Below are 19,307 nucleotides of genomic sequence, written 5' to 3' on the forward strand. Positions count from 1 at the left end.
AGTGACAATCCCTAACAGCAATTAGAAATAGCATGGCTCAGTGGCTAAGGTAGCAGGCTAAACTACAGAAGACCTATGTTTTGGTCCTTTCTCTGCCTCTCTTGGACAAGTCTATGCCTATGTTTCCCTTTTGACTATTTAGATTATGTGGTTAGAGTCTATAATATGTACCGTTTAAAACAGGTAGATTGTAAACTCCTCAAAACAATGATAGTTTCCTGCTATGAGTTTAGTACCACATGATGTCCTGTACAATATTGGTGATTTGGTATTGTAGGCACTCTGGTAATACAAATATTAAGGAGTGAGCCAGATAATGAGATGTAGATGGCAGTTCAGTGCCATTTTGACTATATCCGGTTCCCTGTTTTCTTGGGAATGGAAATCAGGTGTGGAAGACAGAGTAGGATTTATTAGGGGAAAGGAGGAAGAAGGGAAGAGGATACTTTGGAGCCCCCCAACATTTTGGATGGTGGATGAAGACCCTGTTTCTCTCTCAAGAGAGACTAAAACAGGAGACAGGCATATCTCTGCCCCCATACCATAATCACTGGCTCCCATTTCATGCTGGTGACTGTGGTGCTGCCCTATAAAAATGATAAATCCTTCACTTGTTTCCAGTAAAACCTCTCTCTCTCCTTTAAGTCACTTAATCAATAATTACACAATTGCTACAAAAGATATATAAATGTGAAGCAATGTTGGCAAAGTCCATTTTTATGAAATGCCAGGAAAATAATTACTTGAATTTTACATTATTTCTCCAAATTAGGACTTTTCTTTCTAGCTATGTCGCAGGTACATAACAATAATCTATATAGTAATATCAACTGCATGGCATGAAGTACTGTGCTTTGGAGAGCACTTTTTTTCTCTCTTTCTCAACTGGCTGTAGGTAGAAACAGGCAGCAGGTTTTTCCATTAAATTTTCATGTGTTCACAAGTTGAATTAGTTACCAGGCCCTGGTACTGATTCCTTCTCTGTGGGAAGTCAGTAGGTGTTGTTGCTTGCAAAAAGACTGCAGGACTGAAACCAAAGCTTGGGGTGATGTTTTTTATCATTGCTTACATATCCCCTACTAGTGCCACCACCATCAAAATAAAATAAAAGACCAGTTTCTATTTTTAAATGCTGCACAATTCACATCAGACTTCAAAGAGCTGATTATAAAGCAAACAATACACAGCACTTCCACCCCACCCACGTATATGCACATTCACCAGAAAGAAAATATGGTAAGATTAGTCACCCTAGGTAAGCACTTCTTCCATAAAAGGATTACAATCATACAGACAGCCGTATAGATATGAAGCCTGTTGATCAATTGCATCAGGTGGGCTGAGCATCGTTAGAGGGATCCACAGTGAGGGTAAGAGCTCAGGTGGATTACCCTCTCTTTGTCCTTAAAAGATTTACAAACTAGACAAATTAAGGGAAACCTCACCCTGATCTGGAGGCATCTTGTTGGTTTTTACTCCTAAATTCCCTCTGTATCTCCAAGGATTCTTCTATATATCTGGTCCTTTCAAATGCCCTTCAAGTCACACTGCTTACAAGGGGAGTTAGAGGAACCATACTGTCAGCCAACTAGGAATGATATGAAGTCCCTTTGAAATACATCAGTACTGCCCTTTAACTAACCAAAAGGGTTCACTGTTGAGCAGCATAAGGCCTTATACTAAGGGCAAAATCATATTCTACCTGAGATCCTATGCCACCCTGCTCAAGTCCTGGAACACAACACAGAAGATAAGTGCTCCTCACTGCTTTTCATGACTGGGTGTCTAGATGCTCATATTAATGCAACAAAATTAAACTTTGGTGTTTATCGTGCCTGAGTTTATTGCTCCAAGGATCCATGTTTACATATGTGCCCAGGACCACAGCATGTTGAGCCAGGCTGGAGCAGCCCTGGCTGTCAAGGGCCCCGGGGGGTCAGTCTACCAGCCTGGGGCTGCTCCAACCCAGCTCAGCATAGTTCAGAGGGGCTGGCTGGCACACAAGGGTGATCCAGTGCTGGGCTAGCTGACAGGCAGCCCCTGCACTGAAGCACCCTCATGCCACAGCCAGCTGGGTTAGCTTCTATACATACACTGCTGTGGAGTAAAAAACTAGGAAGCAGGATAGTAGGGCTGTGTGAAGCTTCAGTCGCTGATTCAATATGGCGGAGATTTGGCCTGATTTGGTTACTGAATCTCTGAACCCAAATCGAATCAGAGGACCCTTTAAGCTCTCCAAATTGAATCAGAACCCTCCAACTTGATGCTGATTCGGAGAGATTCAGGAAGATTTGGACATAGAGACAGCCTTAAGTGATTTTTCTCAATACTTCTAGGTATCAGGGTGCTGCTGTGAATACTGTGATGCCGGGGTGCATGGAGTGTCACACAGGAGCACAGGGGGCTCCCCAGTGCACTTGGCATCAGACCCAGAAGTGCACTTCTGGTCCACCTCTGGGTCCACCGGGGAGCATGCTGGGGAGCCCCCTCATGCCCCTTGGCTTGGTGACTGGTGCCTCCTGGGTCTGGAGGGGCCACCCAGGGTCCCTCTGCAGCTGAATGCTGAGCTGGGAAGGAGTGCTCCCCCTGCCCCCCAGCATGCTCACCAGCAGGCCCAGAAGTGGACCAGAAGTACTTCTGGTCCACTTCTGGGTTTGCCGCTGAGCACATGGAGGGCCCAGCTACACTCCTGTAGGATGCTCCATCCACCCCAGCATCACAGAGTTCACGAGCCACACCTGCTACCTGAAGGTTTGTGGAAAAATCTTTTAAAACTGTGTCTATGTCCGAATTGCTGATTCTCCAAATCAGCATCAAATCTTCAGGTTTGGATTCGGCTGAATTGAATCAGGGACAGTGAGCCGAATCAAGAAATTGAATCACTGTCCCTGATTCAGGCCGAATCCGAATCCAATTCCAATAGGGCCCACTTTGCACACACCTACAGGGTAGTACTTGTATTTACAAGTACTTAAAAGTACTACCCTGCTGCAGCATTTGTTAGTTTTCTCCAGCCTAATAGCTCTGTATGTGTAGATGCCAAGATGTTTACTGTGAAGATAACAGTCTATTCCGCAGTAAATGTCTTGTGTAGACACACACACTTAATCTTAAGGCATGTTACGAAAGTAGATACATTAATAGTTTTTCAGAGATTCAAGCAAGATGGAATACTGGCAGTACTGCACTCAGGCATTTAAATACTATTGAAGGGTACACGAGCTGTGAGGCTGCTCCAACGTGCTGTAATTACAGCACGTTGGAGCAGACTTGATTAATTGAGTCTGTTGAAGTAATTACTGTACTCTGGCTGGTAATTAGTCCAGCCAGCCTCCACATCTTGTGTATCAGTGTCCCAGTGCTTCAAAATGGTGGCAAGAGTGCTTTAACTAAAGCTCATTTGATCAGCTTTAGAAAGAATGCCCTCGCTGCCATTTTGAAGTGCAGGGATGCTGATACAAGAGACACTTGGGGTACTTTAATTAGAAAGGTTCTCAGAGCTGCTCTAATTAAAGTGCACCCCTCCCACATGTAAAAATGTCCTAGGTGCCTAGAAGGAGGAATAGGGCATGGACCTAAATGTAAACATAAACTTCTCAGGTCATGACAAAAAAGCTATAGCAGAACAAGAGACCATAGTCTGTCAGATCCCGGTGACTCTATGCACCAGGCAGGACCAAAGTATTTTTCCTTGGTGAAGGAATTTCTGTCTGTCCCAATCAATGCACAAATAGCACTGAAATCAGTGATGTGCGTGTGCATGCATGCACGCATGGATGCACACACACGTTAGCTTCTGGTGGGGCTGAGCTCTACAAACAGGAACAGAAAGTTAAACAACATACAGCAGGGAGTTGTGATGACAAGTACAGAACAAGTCCACACAGCCTGTGAAATAACTAATTGTTACACAGTAAAGGGTAATAATTTCTTAATGCTGCTGTGCAGAGACTGAACTTCATGGAAGAGCACAATGGGCTGAAGAAATGGAGAGCTAATGAGTACAACAAAAATAAATAAAGCAGTGTGATCCCCACAGAACAGACCATAGTGGACTTTCCAAATAATTAATTGATTCCTCCTTATTTGCTCATTATCTCTTTCCTGTTCTTCTACTCAGCTGTAAATATTCCATTCAGTCTGTCTTCCATATTTTAATTTCTCTTATTTGGGCTAGTAAAGCAATAAGACATAAATAAATAAGATGCTGGCACTGAGCTCCAGCTATGAAATAAAAAGCTGGGAGTCTGCTCTTGGGATTTCTTCCTTATTCTGTCTGTCATCATATATTAAAAACTCTAACTATTTGGGAGGCAACAAGCCAGCACTGAGATCCTGTCAGCCTTTGAAGAAGGCCTCATTCCACCTACCTACGTATAATTAAATTGGAACTTTTTACCTGCCCAGACCGGGATTCAGTGTTCTGTAGTCTTCCTGCAACCATTAAGCACAATACTAGCACCCTAAACTGAAGGGAATGCAGTGTTCTGATGCTGCCCTATGTTAGGTACTTGAAAGGCCCTTATCTGTGGTGAGGCAACACTGAATTTGGGTCTTCTCTATTCAACAAGTGGTAGAGGAACTGATATTTCACTTGGACCTCTGAAATAAAAGTTGTTCCCCATCTAGATCCCAGATATAAATATTGCTATGCTTTGAGGAATGCTCAAACTATAGAAATCAGGTCCAAATTTGGCAAATTATTCAGAGATGTACAATGAGCCACCATCTAACAAAACCTTAAAAACGATATATTGAAGCATACTAGCTTCTGTCCTTCCCCCATCACACTCTTTCAAAATAACATGCAGAATATTATTCAGACATTTGCCAGAATGCAGTGTTCCTAATTTAACTAACAGTGGCCTGTGCTAGTATTTTATCACTTACCTAAAAAGTTCCCACCAGTTCCTGAAACCCACAAAAAATCAGCATCACACCCTGAGAAATCTTCCCTGCACACTTATGTACAGTGGGCTTGATTCTCCATGGCCTGCCACCTTGTGTAGTCATTTACACCTGTGCAGAATGGGAGTAAAATGCTCTCAGAGCAGAATGCTTGCATGTCACACTCTCTTTACCCAGCCTGGAATGACCCAAGGCCCATGTCACCATTACCATTTTATCTTATTTTATTATTTTTATACCTTTTAAAGGTTTTGGCCAAGATTTTTAGCCTAAAGTTAGACTTCTAAATCCAGATTCAGTACCTAAGTGACCTTATTTTCTGAAGAGCCGATCACCCAAAGTCTCCGTTTTAAATCAGCACAAACTACTGGAAACTCAGCTTTTTAGAGAGCCAGGCTGTTTACTGATGTCATAACTATTGAACCACTAAGTCTAACTTAGGGACATTTGTTTGAAAAACTTGACTTCAATTGATTTAACAGCCTTTCTGTTTTCTGTTCAGGTCCTTTCTGCAGATAATGTTCCATGGCAATGAATTCAGGGAACAGAACAATTTCAGATGGGCACAGAGATTTTCCTAATATCACAGCAGCCATGTTCTTCACCTTGGCATATGGTAGTTTAGACAAATTCAATTTAATGGCTTGTGTCCCAGCTAGAAATAAAAAATGCACCAACAAGCAGGGATCATTTTCAAAAGGCAGCACCCACCATGTTATAGTTGGGTTTCTATACTGTAGTTCAGTGGTCTCCAAACTTTTTTGATCGTGCACCCCTATCAGTAAAAAAATTTTGAGCACGCACCCCCCATATGTGTATATTTATATAAATATAAATATAAAATAGAAGTTCTAATATTTTCTTTCCGCACACCAATGGATCATCTTGCATGCACCCCGCTTTGGAGACCACTGCTGTAGATGTTATACATTTAAGATTGGGTAATTAAAACACTATAGCCCAAATTCTGACGCTATTTTATGTAGCAAATGGGGCACACAAGCCCTACATTGCCCTGCTCCACATCATTTGGAGTGATTCCAAGTGCTGTCTGTCAACTAATGAACAGCAGAAAGAAGGTATCATTATACCCTGCAGATGAGAAGAAAAGATATTTATAGGTGGGGAAACCTCTCTTACAACAGCAGCCCTTAGGCTGCCTCCATTTTTAAGGTGAAAGAACTGCTCATTCTAGCTTCTCCATGGGTAGAAGGATGCTGAAGGGAAAATAAAAACATAAGAAGGAGGCAAGACTCTGAACATATTTCCTTCCCTGGCCATGCTACCCTTGGGGGAAGGTGTTATGGGACTCTACAGGGATTCTGGGGTCCACTTGCCTAGATTACACTGATGTACTGGAGCAATGGACAGCAACAGAGTGAATCTTCAAGATGCCGCAAAGGTGTAATGGTTTGCCTCCTGTTCTAGTGACTTGGTTTTACACATAAATATAGAATCATTGTATTTTTTTGTAAGGGGATCTTTTTGGAGATTGAGGGGTTAATTAAATGGTTTTTAAAATAGCTTGTGTTTATTTGATGACCTTCCACCCAAAGGTGACAGTAAGTACCTGATGTGCTGCCAAAGCAAAGCAAATTCCACTGATGACCACTGCCAGAGCAATACACCATCACCCTCACAAATATGCATACCCACTCTCTATATATGCTGCTGAGGGGTGAAGAATGTGTCTGGACCAGCAGCCCCTGAAGTGAATGGAAAGATTGTCATCATTTTTGGTAACCAAGGCTTCTGGCCCCTTATTTGTAAGTAAATTCTGTGTAGGACAAAAACAGAAATGTTTCAGACTTCCTTTGTTGTTTATCTCTATTTATAGATGCCCCAACCAAGATGGGTAAACACTGTTCTGCAGTTGCTGCTTCAAAGAGTTTACAATCTAAATAGGCAAAACAGGAAATCAGTAAGAAAGAAGAGAAAATGTTGTCATCCACACTTGATAGGCTGTGGAGGCACAGGGTGATCATACCCCTTGCCAATGGTCTCAGTGGAAATTTGCAAATCAGACCCATATATTCAAAGTGTTAATCAAGTATTTTAAGCAAAAAAGATGTCATGATATTTAGGCTCCTTATCCACCTCTAATAACTTAATGTATAATAACTTCTAAAGAAAAATATCAGATTTGGTACTTTATTTGTCAAAGTTGTGGTGGCAAAGAGTGACAGTATTTACTTATTTGGGGCATTTGAGGCCAGGAAATTTACATCTCTGTGTGTCATATCACTCAAAACATATCATTTTACTCTTCCTAGAGTGAAAAATTCACTCACATCTACCAAACAGGATAAATGAAATCTTCCTTTGCTTCTTTATCTGCCTTTACTTGCTTACTTCTACTTCAATATTTTTATTTTCTTCCATTCATTAAATCACAGTTATGAAATGAATAATAATGGTAGGATGTTCCTCTTAAGGAACTGCTTCTGAAGTCAAAACCTTTCAGTAAAGTCCTCTAAGTTTATTCCCAGTGGATAAGGCTGGAAAAAATTACTTACAGACATCAAACACTCATTTTAATGAGAATTTAACAGCAAGCCCTTCACATGTTCTATCTAATGACAACCAAGTGTGTCGGTTATCATGGATGTCAAAAGCAAAGGGGTAACTTCTGTTACCTTCCTTCTCCCCCATTGTGATAGTTAGATGTTATGTAAATAAGGCTTAAGCACTTTGGTAGAAGATAGAAACATTGCAAGTGAGACCCCCTCCCACCCCGTTTCTAGCTTCACTGTGAGGGCTTCCTTTGACTGTCTAAGGAAGTGTGACATTTGTCAGGTTAAATATAGAATGCAGTTTGGTGATGGCCTCCACTTTCATGTCACTCATGTTCTGACAGCTTTCACTGGCGGAGAATTCACTGTTAGAAACATAAAAGTGAATTTAGTGCTGGCAAAAGATGTCAGTAACAGTTGTGGAAATCAAAATCTTCAATTTAGGCACTGCATAGAATGGGGAATAGCAAGGGAAACTCCTCCCCCCCACACCCACACACCCATACCAGTCCCTTTCTTCTAACTCTTGCCTTGATTTGAAGTGAGGGTTTCTTAATCCTTTGGAGGATTAATTGTTCATGCACTCATTCTGCCCTCAGCTGCTGTGATAGCACTGCCAACAAAGGGCCTGGATCACTATTTCTTTCCACTTTGTATGATCATTCACACCCATGCAAAGGAGATACCAAATACTACAGGCTGAATTCCCCGTATAGTGGAGCTCTAGTTGACATAGAGGAAAGGTAGGATTATCACTTGATGTGGTTCTGCCATTCTGGCCACTTGGGCCTAGCATGAATTAGAGCAAGTGAGGTGCAACTTTAACTTACCCCAATTATATCCATCTATGTATCTGTGTATATATGTATATGTATGTGTATGTATGTATATTCCCAAGAAACTTTCATGACCCAAGAAACGCTATGTAATACTAATGACACAGAAGTAGTGCAACTCTGTATGGCACGCACCCACTTTATTCTCTTCCCACTTACTCCCTGAAAAGCCCCAACATTTCCTTTCCCTTCCTTACATTGGAAAAGGGGTTTGGGGCAGGAGGAAGTTAGAATGCCAGCAAGCTTTACACCAGCTTTGTGCTGAGAGGAATTCAGCACCAGTCACCTCTGGGCAGAATACAACAGTTCTGTGCTGTCTGAGTGCCGCCACGTACCTGAGAAAGAACACAGCTCTGCTGGTCTGACTTGGCCATTTAACACCCACCTGATACTGATGTAGATGACTACACCAGTTCAGAGTAATACTGGTGCAGGAATCTATGTGCAAATGAATGCTGTCTTTCCCCCAAATCATATCAAAATGTAAGATCTGCTGTCTTCAGTGCATAACTTGCCTTGTTAACCTTTTCTTCTTTCATTTTTTACCACAAGCTTGAAGAGATAGAAGTTTGCATTTTCAATTTGTAATCTTTCTGCATATTTGGTATTTTGATCATCTTAAGCTGCTAGTTTATCTCCGGAGGAACAGAAACTCTCCTGATTATCTTTTACTGAAGCCTGAGATCTCCAAAATCCCAGCAAGCGTGGTAGTTCCTTTGAATATGTTCTATCTACTTAGATATTCATGCACTACCTATCACTGAAGTATTTGAACACCTGGCAAATTGCAATTAACTTATCCTCACAACATCCATATAAGATAGAGAAGCCTTACTATTCCGTTTTGGTAAGTATGGAATTAAACCTAAGGAACCTGAAAAAATTGCCCCGTGATCAAAAGCACACTAAAATCAATGAGAATCTTTACATGGACTTCGATGGGCTTTGGATAAGGCCCCAAATGGCTTGCCCTAGGTCACAGAAGGAAGCTTCTACCATAGTCAGAATTTAACTGAGATTACTTGAATTCCAATCCAGTGATTTAAACACAAGAGCATCTCTTTTTTTATTATTATTAAAATGGACTGCTTGAATAAAACACTCCCAATTCTTTGTCAAGGAAATATGTGTGGTATGGTAATAACAGACTCTTGTACAGAAAAAAGCTATTGAACACATTGGATTGAGAGAGATCGATGAGGCAACAAATTCTAATAGAACAGTAATAATGGGTGATTCAACTCCCTGCATATTGACTGATCAAATATCACATCAAACTTAGGAAAGTAATTTCTTAGATCAGTGGTTCTCAAACTTTTAAACTTAAGGCACCTCTTTTTAGGCTCCAGGCACCCTTTGGAAAATGCCAGCTCATAGTTTTAACTTATTTTTTTGACTACAGACAAATAACAGAGCAATTCTGTTGGAGAGAAATCGGAAAGGCCACAACAGGTCAGAATGTTTTTATTACTATGAATGACTACTTGAAATCTCTGGGTGCATCCAGATGTGCAGACAGGTGCAGTTTGTGGCACCTCAAACATCTTTGTGGTACTGTAAACTGCACATGGAAAAAGTTAAAACATGCGCTGAGCTGCAAATTTACGGCACAGGGCCAAAATTGGATTTCCCAGTAGCAAAAATTGAAAGGAAAAAAAAACAGCACAAAAAGTGGGCAATGCATGTGTGAAAAGCATGCACTGGCATGCATGCACCTGGCTATAGAGCTAAGAGCAGCTGGTCAAGGGCATTTTGCTCATTGTGGGACAATTTGTCCCGCAATGAAGAGCGTGTGCAGGGGCGTACACTGTGGCAATTTGCCCCTTGCACGTCCAGACATGGCCTCTGGGTTTATCATGTGAATCATGGTTGCACATTTAACAGTGCTAACATTGTGTGGCATCCTGAGGCACCTTTGAAAGCATCTCAAGGCACCCTAGGGTGCTGCAGCACCTGGTTGAGAATCATTGTCCTAGAACGGCTAGTCCTAGGGCACAAAAAAAGGAAGTTCTCAACTTACTCTTAAGTAGCACTCTTCAGTAGTTGTTTGAAGAAGTAACATAATTGACTTACTAACGAGTAATGAAACAAATATCATTAAGTTTAACACCTGGAGAAAAGTCATATCAAACAAGAGCACCTGTAACATTACAATTAGAGAAGGGGATTGAAAAAAAATGTAATGAGCAAGGGTCAAGGAAAAGGAAATGAAAGCCCATAGATTCAGTACAGCAGATATTTCCTACACACTGTCTCTGAGTCAAAGAAGGCACGTGTTGCCTAAAAAAGAAGGAAAAAGAAAGGCAAACATAGGGATAAAACAAAAGAAAAATACAGTGTGGTTAAATGTTAAGGTTCAAGAGTATCAAGTACCCTCCAGAAAATGAAAATGAATCCTTAGTGCAGTGAGAAATGAGCAATATAAATTATGACAAGAAAAAACACTGGATGGAAATTAAGAAGATTTGGAAGGTGTTTGATGAGCAAATCAAATACACAGGGATGTGGAGGGAAAAAAATCCAATTTTTTTAAGTATGTTAGAATCAGGAATGCCTGAAAAGAGCAACAATGGGACTGCCGGACTGCCAGGGAGTAAGGGGAGCAAGTAAGGATGAGCAGGATTCTACAGAGACTCCGAACAATTTATTCACATCAATCTTCAACTCAAGAGATGTCGCTGTGATGTCTATGCCTTGCCTGTTCTTTTCAGGTGGAAAACAAAGCAAAACAAAACAAAACAGACATGTGTCTATCAGATGTTGAGGCGTTGAAAGAGGAACGGCTGGCAAATTGATAAACAGAATAGCAACATGTCAGAAGGCCTGAATGGTTAAACATCTGCAAGTTTGGCAGGCATTTAAAAATGAAGTGGTTGAGTTGATAGCAAAAATATGCAACCTCTCACTGAGGGCAGATTCCTCATAGAAGGGACTGGCAGGCAGCAACCATTGTGCATATCTTTAGGAAAGGCACTGGTGTGAGCTTAGGAATCATAGGTCAGGGAAACTTCCTTCACTTGCAAGTAAATGGATTGAAACGATAATCAAAAGTAGAATGATAAAATACATGCACCTACACCATTTGAGGGGGACAAATTGGCATCGGTTTCAGAAAGAAAAGTAATGGTTCTTGTATACAACATAATTCTTGGAACACATCAATGACAAAAATAGACAACACATAATTAGCTTGTATAATTTATTTCAGCTTTCAAGAAGCCTTTGACAAAGTCCCTTTCAAGAATCTATTACAGAAACTAAATAGCTGAGGGGTGACAGGTAAAGGATTGTCGTGAATTAGAAACTGAGAGAGAGAAAGCAAATATTACAAATGAATGATCAATTTTTATGTAGTAAAAGGTTCAGGATGAGGGGGAATGGCTGTGTATTATAACTACATTGCTTCTCTATTAATAATCTGGAAAAGACAAAGAAGATTAAGGTGGCACATTTGCAGGTTGACAAATATTGCTGTTAAAGAAGACTAGAGAAGGCTGAGGTATTTCAGGGGGAACTGACCAAGGTAGGTAAAGGAGTACTGTGATAGCAAATGAAATGCACTGTTTACTGATGTATGACAATGCATATGGAAGGAACAGTGTGAACTATTCAGACACGTTCCTTGGTTCTATTTTAACTGTTATCACTAAGGAGAAAATACCTTGGCATCATTATATACAGTTGTGTTAAAAGCTCTGTTAAATATGCAGGAGCAGTTAATAATAATATGATACAGAAAGAAGTAAATGAAGATTACTACTGAAAGTATGATGTCATTGTAAAATTATGTTGTAATTTATCACCTAAAACGTATTCACTTGGTCACTAGAAAAAAAAAGTAGAATAAATAGAGAGAAGTAATTGGAACTACAGAAGAGTTAAGAGGACATGAATAGACTCGGACTGTTTTGTTAAGAAAAGAGGATTAGAGGAGGTATTGTAGGTATAAATAAATAATAAATGGCATATACAAGGCAAATTGAGTACTCCTATTTGGCCTTTCTCATAAGACAATAGAAACTTTAAGAGGCAACAAATATAAAATTGATACATATTTTTTCTTTAAAAAAAGTAATTGCTAAACTCACTGTCATATGACATCACTGAGATCAAGAGTTTAGTGGAAGTCAAAACATTATTAGCTGCTTATATAGAGAATAAGAATATCTACAGTTAGGTTAGAACAGATAAAAGTTTTTGCTTTTACTTAAAACAGATACGAGCTTTCATGTTCTACGGGTGTAAAGTAGGCATAAAGCCTCTTGCACAACTGGCTACTGCAGTTTTCTGTGCACTCCTGTGAAGCTTCTGGTATGGACTACTGTTGGAGACAGGATACTGGACTAAAAAAAACAGAGGTTAAACCTAGCATTGTAATTCCTCTGTTCGTAGGTTCTCTAACTGGATGACTGGTGCCATTTGAATAGGAGAATAATAAGTAGTGAATAGCAAATAATGTGTTTTCAGTTAATTATTCATACTAAAATTCATGAAACTTTGAGAAGTGTGAATATTTTCATGAATAAATCATTGGTCCTCCAACTATTCACAAAAAATGAGTACCATGACCTTGCAGATACAAGTGAAATGAACTTGCCGCATTTATTCATGGAGATATTTGTGAATCACTTCATGTACGTGACCACTTCAGTTTTTAAGAGTTATGTTGTTCTGATCAAACGGATCACCGACTCCCCGATTTTTTGCATTATTTTTCTATGGAAGCTAGCTGATTGAATACTAGATAGGTGGATTAGAAGAAAGTGACTTTAGAAAACCTATTGCATTGCTTGAAAAGTGCATTCATTAGTATTTTAGACCTGAGAAATATATGACTTTTGACTGAAAGGGGCTTTATTACTTCCATGGTCAATTTGTGCTGACTTTTTCTTCTCACAGGCTGGAATAGATCTAAAAGCAAATGTAGGGCCAGATCCTCACGAAGCAAATCATCATCGTTTCACTGTAGTCAAGGGGGTTAACGTGTATTCATGCCAGCTGAGGATATGACCTAAAGAAATTAGTTTGAGATTTTTGTGAAAAAGGAGCCTTTGCCGGGGGGGGGGGGGAGAAGGGGAGGGGAGGAAACAACATACTAAAAATCATTATATACAGTTGTTCAAGGCAGGAAATATTTATAAGGTCACATTATTTACTCCCCTGTCTCTGCAATAGCTTTATCCTCCTGTATTTTTTCCACTACTTTTCAGAGAGGCAGGGGAAAATACTGAAAGATGCTAGGAGTTGCAGCTGCTCTTCAGGGTCAGTGCTTTGATCCCTAGCAGAAATTCCCATAGTTTGCACTGCCAAAGACCCTCCATTCACTAATAATTTACATTATTAAACCACAAGAGCTGGCAACCCAGAACTGGTCAGTAAGCAGTTGTCAAAATCGCAGCAAACTGTAATTAAAACTCTTCAGGAGATTGTTAATATATATAGCAAATTCTGAGCTAAATATGACACTACTTTAAATCAGGAGTAATTTCATTGAAGTTGATGGAGTCATCTCTCAATTTTAGGAGTGTAATTAAGATCAGGATCTGACCCAGAGTGGTAGGTAGCCAACACTCAGAACAGCATCCAGCCAGAATAAAAAACACAGGGAAGATTCTTAGCTGATGTACGTCACCATAGTTCCATTGACATGCTGAGCATCTGGCCCTGAACAATGATCTGGTTTATTTTACCCGTATCATATTCTTGAAAATGAACATATGCTGCACATGCATCACTGAGAACCCATTGTGTATATAACTTTTATTAGCAAGCATGCTGTCTAAAGTGTTTGACAGAAACAAGATGCAATTTAGTTCACCCTGACCCATCCCCTCTGGACTCCAAATCATGTTACCCATGGAGGTAATGACAGTGGTTAGTGGTGAAAGGAGAAATCTCTGTTTGAACCCAGAGCTGATATGCAGCACTGTCTGTGTGGGATACAGGCAGCAGTAGGCATATTTCTGCAACGGTAAAACAGTGAAAGAAATGCAGTCTGCTTCAAGCAGCTGTGACCTCCTGCATCCCAAACTGTTCATAGATTCATAGATGCAAGGTCGGAAGGGACCTTGTAGATCTTCTAGTCTGACCCTCTGCCCTGGGCAGGAGAGAAAACTGGGCTCAAATGATCCCAGCCAGGTAGACATCTAGCCTCCTCTTAAAGACCCCCAGGGTAGGAGCCAGCACCACTTCCCTTGGAAGCTGGTTTCAGATCCTAGCTGCCCTGACTGTGAAGTAGTGCCTTTGGATGTCTAGTCTAAACCTATTCTCTAGCAACTTATGGCCATTATTCCTTGTTACTCTGTGAGGGGCTTGGGGGAACAAGGTCTCTCCCAAACCCTTCTGGTCCCCCCTAGTAAGTTTATGGATGGCCACCAGGTCCCCCCTCAGCCTTCCCTTGCGAGGATTGAACAGGTTCAGGTCCCTTAGCTTCTCCTCATAGGGTCTGGCCTGCTGTCCCCAGATCATGCGGGTGGCCCTCCTCTGGACCCTCTCCATGTTGTCCACATCTCTCCTGAAGTGCGGTACACAGAACTGGACGCAATACTCCAGCTGCGGCCTGACCAGTCCCGCATAGAGGGGGAGGATCACCTCCTTGGCCCTGCGTGAGATGCATCTGTGGATGCATGACAAAGTACTGTTAGCCCTACTGACCGTGACCTTGTATTGTTGGCCCATGTTCATCCTGGAGTCAATAATGACTCCAAGATCTCTTTCTGCCACCGTGCTTTCGAAAAAGGAGTTCCCCAGCCTATAGGTATGCTTCTGGTTCCTACTGCCCAAGTGCAGCACCCTGCACTTGTCAGTATTGAATCCCATCCTATTTTCATTTGCCCACCCCTGTAACCTGTCCATGTCCTGCTGTAATCTGTCCTTCCCTTCTAGCATGCCCACCTCACCCCAAATTTTGGTGTCATCTGTGAATTTAAACAGGCTGCTCTTCACCCCATCGTCCAAGTTGCTAATAAAGAAATTGAACAGTGTGGGCCCAAGGACCGAGCCCTGGGGGACCCCACTACCCACTTCCCTCCAGGCTGAAAATAACCTGTCCACCTCCACTCTCTGAGTACAACCCTTCATCCAATTTGCAATCCATCTGACTGTGTAGGCATCAATGCCACAGTCACCTAGCTTTTTAATGAGAATGGGGTGGGAGACAGTGTCAAAGGCCTTTCTGTTGCTTGGGTTTATAACTAAGCAAGGGCAATAAATAGAAGAGTCCCTGGGAAAATAACTTTTAAATCTGATTCTGACCCTGATTCCTCTCTTGATTTGACACACTTGTGTCAGTGGATCCAGGCTGACAAGCAAGACTACAGCGACAAAGGCCACTTAACAAACCGTGTTCTGCTGGGTACCCAGAACTACCTGCTCTGCCTCCAAGCGTGTTGAGTCCGAATAGCCAGTATTACATCCCTGGGCAGCCCCAGTCAATGGAAAGGTATGGGAGCTTAGATAGAACCGTGAGCTGCCTTTGCCAGTTCAGATCCCTTGCAGTGGATGGTTTTAATGGCTGCTGAGGTACAATTTTCTCCACAGGTGCAAAGGAAGGGAGGGAAGAGAAAATTTGCAACCTTGGGCCCAGGGACACAGTGCATTTGGCTAGATTTTCTATATAGCTTGGAAAGGCTACCATCTGATTTTAGCATTTGCGATTCATTGGGCTATATCTAAGTCCTTAACACTTCTCTTAACCTGATGTTTGTTACCTACTAATGCAGGTCTACAAAGGCTTCATTTAAAGTCCATATGATTGATCCAGCATTGTCAGAAGTATTCAGTCAGTACTAGTTTGTGCCTCAGCACCTCTGAGCCAGAGATGGAAGGTATGAGACTTGGAAAGCCAAAAATGGAGCCAGAAAGAATTAGTCAATAAAAAATGTGTCTGGACTCCACAGCTCCATCTACCTGGTACCTGCTGCTCTGCCATTTTAGATGCAGTTTAAGACTAGCTTCATTAACCTTCAGGTCTCTGAAGTGGAATCAGCTGAATCCCACCAGGCCTTTGCAGGATTTTCTTCTAAAATGAGTATAGATTGAAGAGCAAAGAAGCAACTGGGTGGAAAGATACTGGGTGAAGTCAACCCACCCTCATTCTACATACCTTCTTCCTTCCCCTTCAAATGTTGCACCGCAGCCTCTTCCCCATTGCCCAGGGATATCCTTCCTTTTTTTTCCCAACACAAGAGGGCACTGTTCTGTGGCATCTGCAGCAAAGCACAAATCTCTCCCCCTGGATACCTCCTGTCACCTGAACTGAACTCACCTTCAAAGAGGACTTGCTTTCATGGGGGGTGAGGGTGGGGGGAGGGAGGAATCTGTTTTATTATGACCCATCTTTCTGTGTTTCCTGTGCTGGATTGCTATGGAAACAGCACCAAAAATGTATTATATATGTAGGTCATAATATTAATGAAGAGGGAATTGGGTGGGTGGGTGGCCTGGAGTTTATCAGTAGCATTAGAGGATTCATTTCAGTCCCCTTTAAAGAGGATCTGAACAGCAAAGATAACCAGGATGGAGTGACTCAGGCACCTCCAGAAGTAAAGAGGTCCACAGGCTGCCCCAGCCTTGTGAAAAACAGAAGAAAAGAGGAGCTGAGGGTGGGGGAAGAAGGAAAAGGGGGCAAATTTGCCTGCAGTTCTCAGATGTTGACTCAGAGGAGGACATGGGTTATCTCCCCTTAGGTAGAACTGCTCTCCCCTGAAAGCCCCTCCAACAGACATGTGCTTCTGCATCCACTCTGGGTTTAGGTCTCTCACCACCTGTACAGGGGCAACATTTCTTGGCATGAGGGGTTTGATGTGACCGGCACTGAACAGAAGGAAGCAGGCAAAGGGTAAAGGCATTGGTTGCCCTCCTTTCCTCCCCCACAACCAGCAAGGGGGCAACCTAAACTTGAACCCTCCCTGCCTTGAATGTTAATGGAGCAAGCTAATTGATGACTGCAATGCAGAGCCTCCAGGTAGCTGTCAAGCAGAGCTGAGGGGTGGAAGGAAAGGAAAGGGCCCAGCTCTTCTGGATTCATGGGTGTTAAGCCCCAGGCATGTTGGCAGGGTCCCAGAAGAGGAAGAACATGCCTGTTAACCCATAGTATTGAGGGAAAGGGGGAAGGAGGGAAACAGAGCCAAAGTGAAAAGAAATCAGGACTGTAAATAAGCAAGGGAGGAGGCACAGGGTGAGGGGTACTTCAGAGAGATCTCTGCCAGGTGATCTCTGGGGGCAGGTGAACCTCAAGCCCAGCAAGTCAGGGGCAAACCCACCCTAGACAGCCCTTGCTTCTCCCTCTCTTTGGGGGTCCTATCCAAAAGCCACCGATTGCAGCCAGAACTGCCAGGGGCTCCAGTGAGTGCTGGATCAGACCTGCATGGCTTAGGCTTGCCATCATCTCACCATTTCATGCCAGCTCTCCTGCCCAGAGAAGCTCATGTGGTCTGATCTGACATGGAAACTTCTGATCTGACATGGACACAACCCTTCTGTGGCAGGGCAGGATGGTGCCTGCTCCTCAGCCTTCTGGGTGAAGGGTTGCAAACAGGGAAAGCGGCCCTCCCCACTTCCAGGAGAGCTGCTTGCTAAACCCCGGGCTGATATAAGTGTTATTTCCCCAGTCAGCAAAGAGGAGAGGGGAGGAAAGCAAGAGAGACTTTGTTTTTGATCTAGTATGAGAGGAATGGAACAAAATAGACCTGGAAAATGTGCCTCCCCCACAAAGGAATCCTCTTGTAAAGCTCATTGAACCCAGTGCCATAAGCTCCCAGGTTGGGCAAAGACCAGGGAGCAATTTAATTTGAGTGGAACACTGCTTGATTGGGATTGAAACGAGTGCGTCTGCTCTACAGCCTGTGTCTGATCTGATCCTGGCGCTTTAAGCCTTCCAAGGCGGGCTCTTCAGTACAGAGCAGGGGCTAGTTATCAAAGCTATCCCATCCCATTTCCAGCCACCCCAAGCTTGGTTGTTTTCTTCCATGGAAGTCACTTGGCAGGAATTGTGCCCAGGCACAAGCATGACTAGAGCTGCGGCCATGTGGCAGGGAGTCCTCCTCTGAGGACAGTTGCAGCCTTTGCACAACTGGGGGGTTAGGATGGAACTGGGGGGTGGGTGGAGGTGAGATCTTGAATGGCAGAGGAGGAGAAACTGAGGGGTCTCCACAGCAGGTGCTTGCATGGGACCAGGGGGAGGTGGCACATGAATGTGTGGGAGGGGGAGACAAGCAGGTAGGACCCAGCACTGCCATCTCAAAGTGGGCTTTTCCAGGTGTGGAGCCTCACTCTCTGGTGAGGGGCATGTCTGACCCTGTGTAGCCACTAGCATGGCATAGCTATTTGGAGCAGAGGCATTGAACCCTGTTGAGGGGCTAGCAGCCTTGACCCATCACCAGAGCTTGGCATGCCCTCCCGACCCGCAGTGTAATTGCTGTGTGCCAGGACAGGCATGCAAGGAGGTCAAGCCCAGATGTAGCAGCACTGGCTACAGCAATCCGGCTGTTTGACTGCAGGCGAGGTGAGGTATGGGTGGTTTTTCTGGCATTTTCTTGCCCTCTGGTGCATGATGGATGGTCACCCAGCCCTGCTTCTTCCCCGCCCCCCTTTCCCCCTTCCCCCCCCCCAGGGTTAGAGCCAAGGCAGGGCAGAGACCCTGGGGCTGCTCATCCGCAGAACTGAAGCCCCCCAGCCCCTTTGATCCCCGTGGACCTCGCGGAGGGTCTGGACTAACCCCAGCACACAACGTTGGGTGGGAGCACAGGACATCTCCCGCCTGCCCCACGACTTGGCAGCTCGGACCTGCCTCCCTTCCCTTTCACGGCAGGACGGGAAAGTTTCAGAGGCAGCATCGATGCGCTCCGGGCAGCCCGGAGACCAGCCGGTGCGCGCCGCCGGCTCTGCCCCTCGGCCCCGCGGGGCAGCGGGCAGAGCCGGCCGTGCCCCCGGCAGCTCGGGCGCAGAGAGGGCGGCGTGCAGCTGGCTGGGGGAGCCCCTGGCCTCTCCTTCCCCGTGCCCAGCTCGTGTCTTCTTGAATGGCATGGGTGCATTTATTGCACTTCCATGA

At 43.5% G+C, this 19,307-nt stretch overlaps 1 protein-coding gene across 1 annotated transcript in view; it reads right to left on the bottom strand.

The window, feature by feature from the left end:
• The window catches only part of CHRM2 (cholinergic receptor muscarinic 2), a 146,856-nt gene that overhangs the window by 126,486 nt on the left and 1,063 nt on the right, over positions 1-19,307 (bottom strand). The window lies entirely within an intron of this gene.

Source organism: Crocodylus siamensis, chromosome 4 (genome assembly GCF_052110815.1).
Source record: "Crocodylus siamensis isolate JL-2025a chromosome 4, ASM5211081v1, whole genome shotgun sequence".
In the NCBI taxonomy this organism is placed as follows: domain Eukaryota; kingdom Metazoa; phylum Chordata; order Crocodylia; family Crocodylidae; genus Crocodylus; species Crocodylus siamensis.